The 6,724-nt window shown below is 56.2% G+C and overlaps 1 long non-coding RNA gene across 2 annotated transcripts; it reads right to left on the minus strand.

Moving 5' to 3' along the window:
• Window positions 1-1,386: 1,386 nt before the first annotated feature.
• LOC118159775 lies at window positions 1,387-6,472 on the minus strand. Of its 2 annotated transcripts, XR_004747245.1 has the most exons (4): window positions 6,033-6,472; window positions 5,790-5,889; window positions 2,848-2,910; window positions 1,387-2,328 (listed from the first exon to the last, which is right to left on the minus strand). It is a non-coding gene; the product is annotated as an uncharacterized LOC118159775 (long non-coding RNA). The 2 variants fall into 2 exon arrangements; XR_004747244.1 differs by having other exon boundaries at window positions 5,790-6,472.
• Between the last annotated feature and the right edge of the window lie 252 nt (window positions 6,473-6,724).

Raw genomic sequence — 6,724 nt, forward strand, 5'->3', positions numbered from 1 at the left:
CATGGCCCCTCGGAGCACACAATGCTCGGGGCTGGCCGCAGGGTGCGTGGGCCTTGGAGCGGAGCATGGGGCATGCGGGATGCGGAACAAGGCACGGGGCATGCCAAGGAGCAGGCAGGGCCTGGCGACACTGACAGGAGCCCCAGCAGTGCCCACGTGCAGCCCCAGCAGTGCAGGGAACACGGCTGGGACACGGGGGCAGAGCCCGGTGCAGGCAGCGTCCCCAGCCCGGGCTGGAGGGCCACTGCCAGCATAGAGCCAGACCGTGCGGCAGGGCACCTGAGACAGCAGGCCTTGCATGGGGCACTGAGATGTGCTTCTCCCAGAGGTACCATGAATGCTCTCTGGGGGGCTGGTATTGAACTGGGCACGCCACGGCGAGCCCTCCTGGCCTGATGTTTATTTGGCTGCCGGGGAGTGCAGTAAATTGGAGCAAGCCTGCGTTTCTGGCTCTGCTTCAGCTCTGCTGTGGAGTCCTGGGGAATGGCATCAGTGTTAAATCCCAGGACATCAAGTCTCATGGCCAATTTTCTCGTGTTTCAGCAGTGGGGACTAATGTGTTTTCCATGTTAATGTGCACGCACGTGGCACCCAGCCCGTCTCAATGTGGAGCTGCTGATATGACCTGACTAACTCACGTGCTGTTTGCGGGGGACCCTGGGCAGCTTTCCTACCCCTCTGGTTGCCCAGGCCTTGTCAGCATGGGGCTGGAAGGGACCCCCCCCCTGCAGCCCCCCAGGACCATGCAGCAGCTGGAGGTGCCCAGACAGCCCGGCCCGGGGCTCAGCACCACGTCGCCACCTCCAGCCAGAGCTGCCCTGGGTGGGAAGTGCTGCAGGTTCCTTCATTGCACGGAAGCGAGCAGCTCCTCCTTCCCTAGCATCTCTGACACAGAAAATGCTTCGCTCTGTCTGAAATACTTTGGGTGCTTCCACTGCCCCCTTCCTTTTAGAAAGCTACTGGGAAAAAAAAAATCACATTTCTCTCCCTTGTAAATGCCCAGCAATATTTCTGAGTATTTCCATGCCTCTTTACACAGAGGTTGCTCACTGCATTCTGAGCTGTGAGGCATTTCTGTGCTGTTGGCAGCCCTAGCACCGGGGCTGACCCCTGGGAGCTGGTCCCAGCTCCCCCTCGCCTCTCTTGATCTGTCTGCAGCCGCCCGTCCCGTCCCGTTCCTCATCCAGCACGTGGTGGAGGGGAGGCAGCACATCCCTTCTGCCTGCCCCAAACCACCCCCCTACACCCCACACCCTGAGCTTTGTCTTCCTTTTTTTTTTTTTTTTTTGAGGCAGAGCTGCACTCAGGCCATGCTGTGGTAATGTTTGTAGACTAATCTCTTTTGGCATTTGGGGAAAAAACAAACGTATTCAGAATCAACCAAGATATCAAACTTGAAATATTGTCTCTGACTCAGATCCCAGCCACATCTTGTTCCTGTTCCCTGAGCAAGGAGAGGTGGGGCCGTGCCAGGGGAGCGCAGAGCGGGTTGCTTGCCCCCGGCTGATGGCCAGCCCCGGGGTCCGGGCACGCAGCCCACCGGCACCCAGCGGGGTCGGGGCTGCTCTGGGCCCGCTGCCGGGGCCTGCAGGAGGGCCGTGGGCTCTGGCAAGTCCGTCAGTTCTGACACCCCGCTGAAGCATCCTTGCGCATCCCACGCAGGCCCTGAAAATTCAGTCCTTCTGCCCAAAGCATTCCTGATTTTTCAGGGGTTTGTCCTCCAGGCCTAACGTTCTTTTATGAGTTTTTTGTTGTGTGAATTATACAGTGTATTTGGGCAAGCTGCGTGCAGCACTGTCCCGCAGGTAAGCTCTGAAGGAAGATTTCAAACACTGAAGATGAAAGGGATGTTCTTTGTGTGCCATAAATACTTCAGCTTCTGCGTGTGTCTCTGCTCGCTGGGCGTCTGAAAGCACAAAGAGCTACAATCCATTTGTCTTCTCTTTTTAGAACAAGTAGCTCAGGCTACTCGTGTCCCAGCATTGGCGTCGCCTCTTGCAGTGTGTGCGGGAGGTGAGCTCTGGGCAGCCGGCGTCTGGCGGAGAGCGCTGACCTTGGCCCGGTGCTCTGGTGCCGACTTACTGCCTTCTGTCCTCAGCAGCACGAGTGGCTCCGGCTGCTGCTTGGGAACAACGTCAGGATGCAGCCACAAGGCGCTGGGATGCCTCCAGTGAGGCAGGGCGGTCTCTGCAGGTGGAGTGAGCCTCCAGCTGCACCACCGGCACCTTCTGCCCGCAGCCGCCCGCGGTCCTGCAGGGATCAGAGGAGCTGGAGCCCAGGTGCATCGGCAGCACGCGGTTCCTGTCCTCCCGGGTAGAGATGTACTTTCTGTGCACACAATCAAACAGAACTCCATTAAATCACGCTCATTCTCATTTGCAAAAGGCACAGGCAGCTCTGCCAGGGTAACTCAGAGCCTGTTTCTGCAGAGACCTTCTGTTGCTCAGAAGCGGCCTGGCAGTGCACTCCCCGGTGGACAACTTCATCCCAGGGTGATGTCCCCCGCATGGTGTCCTTGGTGGGGCCTCTCCCCAGCCACCCATGGGTGCAGATGTGTCCCCTGCACCCCAGCGCTCCCCGGGTGCCTTCCTGGCGCTTCCAGGTCCTGGAGGCAGGGCTTATGCCGTGTAAACAAGAACCTGGTAAACTCACAGAACGCATGCATTAGAGACACCAGCCTCAGGAGGAGAAAAATCAAAGGTTTCCCTGCAAATCCATCTGCCCTACATCTCTTCTCCATTTTGATCTCCAAACTCATGCAAGTTTAAAAAGCAAGTAAATGCTGACAGTGTGATTAACCTCCGCACCTGCTCCCTGCCTCTTCCTCTCCTAAACAGAGGAGCTCACCTGCCTGCTGGGAGCATCTCCTTCCACGCCGAAGATGTGGGGAGTCAAACCGGGGCGGTTCCACTGAAATTACAAAACAGTGCTTTTAAATAGCTGCTGAATTATTTAGTGCCTTTGCACTATCTGAATGCTTTCCTCTTTTGGTGGGTGATGGCTTGGTTTCCATCCCAGCTTTTCCATTAGGAAAGTGAGTAAATGGAGGGGTACGGCATGCGTTGAGCACCCACAGCTCTGGGCACCCACAGCCACCCTCCCGCAGGGCGCTGCCGTGGGGCGTTGCGGGGGCTGCCGGGGCCGGGCGGTGCCGGGGGGCAGCACGCTGCTCCCCGTTCCCTGTGCCTGGGGACGGGGCAGCGCTGGGTGCTGCCGTGGCAGGGACCGAAGGTGCAGGGGGAAGTAACCCAGCTGGGGCAGTCGGGCATCCCCCCTGTAAGCCCACGCTCGGCAACACCAGTCCAGCCCTACAAGCTCTGCGTCCAGCCACCTGGTGTTCTCCTTCAGCACACAGAGGTTGTGGAACCCCTTTCTCATCTTGGGATGAAGCGGCAGGGCACTGAACTGTTAAACATTCCTGAGTGTGTTGCTATTACACCCACATCCCAGAACCATTTAATGAGTCTGCAACAGGCCCCTGGCAGAAAGGGCAGCAGATCTGCAGATGAGAAGTCCTTTTCCACGTAGCCTGTTCCATTCTGACCTCATGCCAACGCCAGCGCTCTCCGGTCTGACCCCTGCCACTGGCTCCCCACGTCCACGCACACCAGAAATAAATGTCTGGCACCTGGCTGGCAGCACCGCAGCCTCTGCTGCCTGAGAGCAGGGTGCAGGAGTTAACATGCTGCAGTCAGGGCTTAATTTTCGGCAGGCAGGTTGAAGACGTTTAGCTGGTGTCAGTACTATTTTACAACAGTTGATCTAGATTTATATAGCGTTATTGTACATTTTTAATTCTCTTTGGATTTCATTTTCATCTGCATATTGTTTCATTCCTCCACATAAAAATCTGCTGAAAATGTTGTGACACATATCTCCATCCATAGTTCTAAATCTACTTTAAAAACAAAGTCTTGATGGTGGAATACATCCGTAACTAACATTTCCAGGCAAAATGCAGAGCACAGCTACTGTCATGAAAGACAAATTCGCTTAATTGCTTTAAAACACTCTGTTCTGAAAATAACTGGAAAACCTGCACGGCTGCAACAAATTCCTTCCGCTCTGTATTGGTGTAAAGCAGCATTTTGGTTTGAGTCAGTGCATTTCCACAGAGCTCAGTGTTTGCTCTGAATGCCCACATGCAGCCTGTGGCCACGAGCACTTCGTGTCCCCAGACTGACTGGAGTTGAAAGAAGGGGAGGAAGGAGAGGGAAGTCCCATTTCTCCCGCTGAGCTGAGCACGGCGTTTGTTCAGGCAGGGATGGGCCAACAGCAGCCTGTGCTGCTGAGGGCTCTCAGCAAAACCGCTGCGTCTGAGGGCGTCTGCGGGGAAGAGATGGACCCGGTGCGGCTCTGAAACCTCCTCACTCGGGGGGTCAGGGCGGCTGGGCTGGGACTGGGACGGGACTGGGACAGGGGTGGGGTGGGATGGGATGGGCAAAGTTAGGGCAAGTTCAAGGGTAAGCGGGCTGTGCTAGGGCTGGGGTTTCTGCAACCCCAGCTGTCACCGCACAGCTCCGTGATGCCTGCATAACCCTCAGGTCCCACACCTGAGGTGCAGGTGCTGCTCCTCACCTTAACCGCTGTGGATGGCAAAACACTCACCAGAGCTGGGGCCAAGGCCTGAGCCACCCCCTCCAGTGGCACAGGGCAGGGGCTGGGGGTCCCCACGCTCCCCATCCCATTGCCCCCTGCTCCTCCTGCCCCTGCCTTTGTGCGTCTGGGCCCCCCTCCCACATCCCGCTGTGATATCAGATGTGCTTCTATTGATTTCCTCCCTGCATTTGTTTTTGTTATTCATTATTAATGGGATCATTTTTCTATCCTTCGTGCATGAAGGCAAATTTTGTGTAAAAATCAATTGAGTGAGCACCGCCAATGGCTTGTTTGGTTTTCTCTGCTTTCATCTCTCGTGTGCAGTCCCCGGGAGACAGAAAGCAGGATATTAAGGAACAAGCACGGAATGGGGAAAAAAATAATAAATCAATTGTTAGTGGTTCAGAAACCATATAAAGGGATTTGCCTGCTGGTCTTTGTCTCATACGTATGTGCTTTACTGAGCATTTTGCTCCGCTGCCCATCGTCCAGTTCAGGTCAGGTTTCACTTTCTGCTTTCCACCAAGGCTGCCGTTTGAAGGCAGCTCCCTTGCTCGCCAGGACAGCAGATTGGCCTGGGTGGTTTTGTTTTAACGGGGCTGGCAGGAGCTTTTGCGTGTGTGGTTGGGGGGTGTTAAGGAATTAACTATCACAGGGTGGTTGCCACAGACCCACTGAGCAGCAGCGAGAGCCCCAGCCCTCTGTGGAAGCAGGAATCCTGCATCCTCACACAGCTGGAGGTGAACAGGGGTACGAGGGGCTGCATTTTGGCAGCAGCTCCTCCCGAACTGGCACCGCACAGGGTGAGGTGCCCCCCTCCTGCCCGCCCCAGGGGGAGCTGGCTAAAAGAGCTGGGGTGGAGCCAGTGCCCGGGGGCTCCCCAGGGGAAGGATGGAGCCAGGCACAGCCATGGCACAGCCAGGCACAGCCCTTCCCTGATCACCCCTTGGCGTTGTTTCCCAGCTTCAGGGCACTGCCCCTTACACCAGGAAGAAAATATGTGCTCTGTGCCTCCTCAGCAACAAGTACCAGTTCCAAACTATTCCTGCTGAAGTCAAAAGAACTTATTCCTCAGCTCCAGGAGGATCAGATGAGTTTCGTATTCACAGTGTATGCGCCTAGAACCGGAGCTCTGAGCGCCAAACCCAGTGCAAGACTTAGGCATCAACAGTGGTCAAACCAGTATGTACCTGAGCTCCAAGGAAAAATCCCAAGTGAAGCACTCAGGTCCTGTGTGTCACGTCTGGGCAGAGCAAGGCACAGAACAGCACGTGGAGAGTGTAAAGAAACCTGGAATTCTCCAGGAGTGAAATCTGGGCAAGGGGAATCATCTCAGCCTGAGCCGCGAGGAGCTCCTCTTGGGGCAGCTGTCTCCACGCGGAGAGGAACTGGGAGTAGAGGAGGACAAGCAAGAAGAATCAGGTGCCTCAGACCTCACTGCCCAGCATATGTGAAGGAGAGAAGGAGCACGCGGGAGCTCTTGTTTCAGGGAGAGTAATTGTAGATTTTGAGGTCTAAAGTTCATTTAGGAGTTGTTTTACATCTTTAAGCCATTTTTGGGACCCAGCCAAAAAGGACAAATGCAAAATTGTCACACAAACGTGGGCAAAATAAGAACAGTCACAAAACGTAAAACCTCATGGACACCTTTGCCATCATAAGAACAAGCACTTCCCTTGCAGAAGCGAACAGGTGAGAAGGTAACGGGCACCATAGCTGCAACGTAGGCTTATTAAGTACCAGGGAGCGGAAACACAGGCTACGTGAGCTAAACCTAGCTAGGCTGGGTTTAACACAAACTGGAGAGAACAATACCCCCATCTGAGGGCAGCGCTAGGAGGCTTAAAGGTAGTCCTGTTCCTTGCTGGAAGGCAAACGGCGTGAGCTGGCGACATCCCGCCGGCAGCAGCACCGACCGGCTTTCGGTGTGGATATTCCTCTCCGACGGCACGCGGCCGCTCGGCTCCCGGGCTCCTTCTGTCCGGAAAGCTGCTGGCACCGGGCGTGGGCTGCGGGCCGAGGGGGGGCGGCGAGCTCAGCCCCGCAGCCCCCGGCAGCGCCCCGCAGGCTGCACCCGGCGGGGCCCCGGCGGCTCACACGGCCCGCCACGGCCCGGCCCGGCCCG

This window comes from Oxyura jamaicensis, unplaced genomic scaffold, assembly GCF_011077185.1.
Source record: "Oxyura jamaicensis isolate SHBP4307 breed ruddy duck unplaced genomic scaffold, BPBGC_Ojam_1.0 oxyUn_random_OJ72009, whole genome shotgun sequence".
Taxonomy (NCBI): domain Eukaryota; kingdom Metazoa; phylum Chordata; class Aves; order Anseriformes; family Anatidae; genus Oxyura; species Oxyura jamaicensis.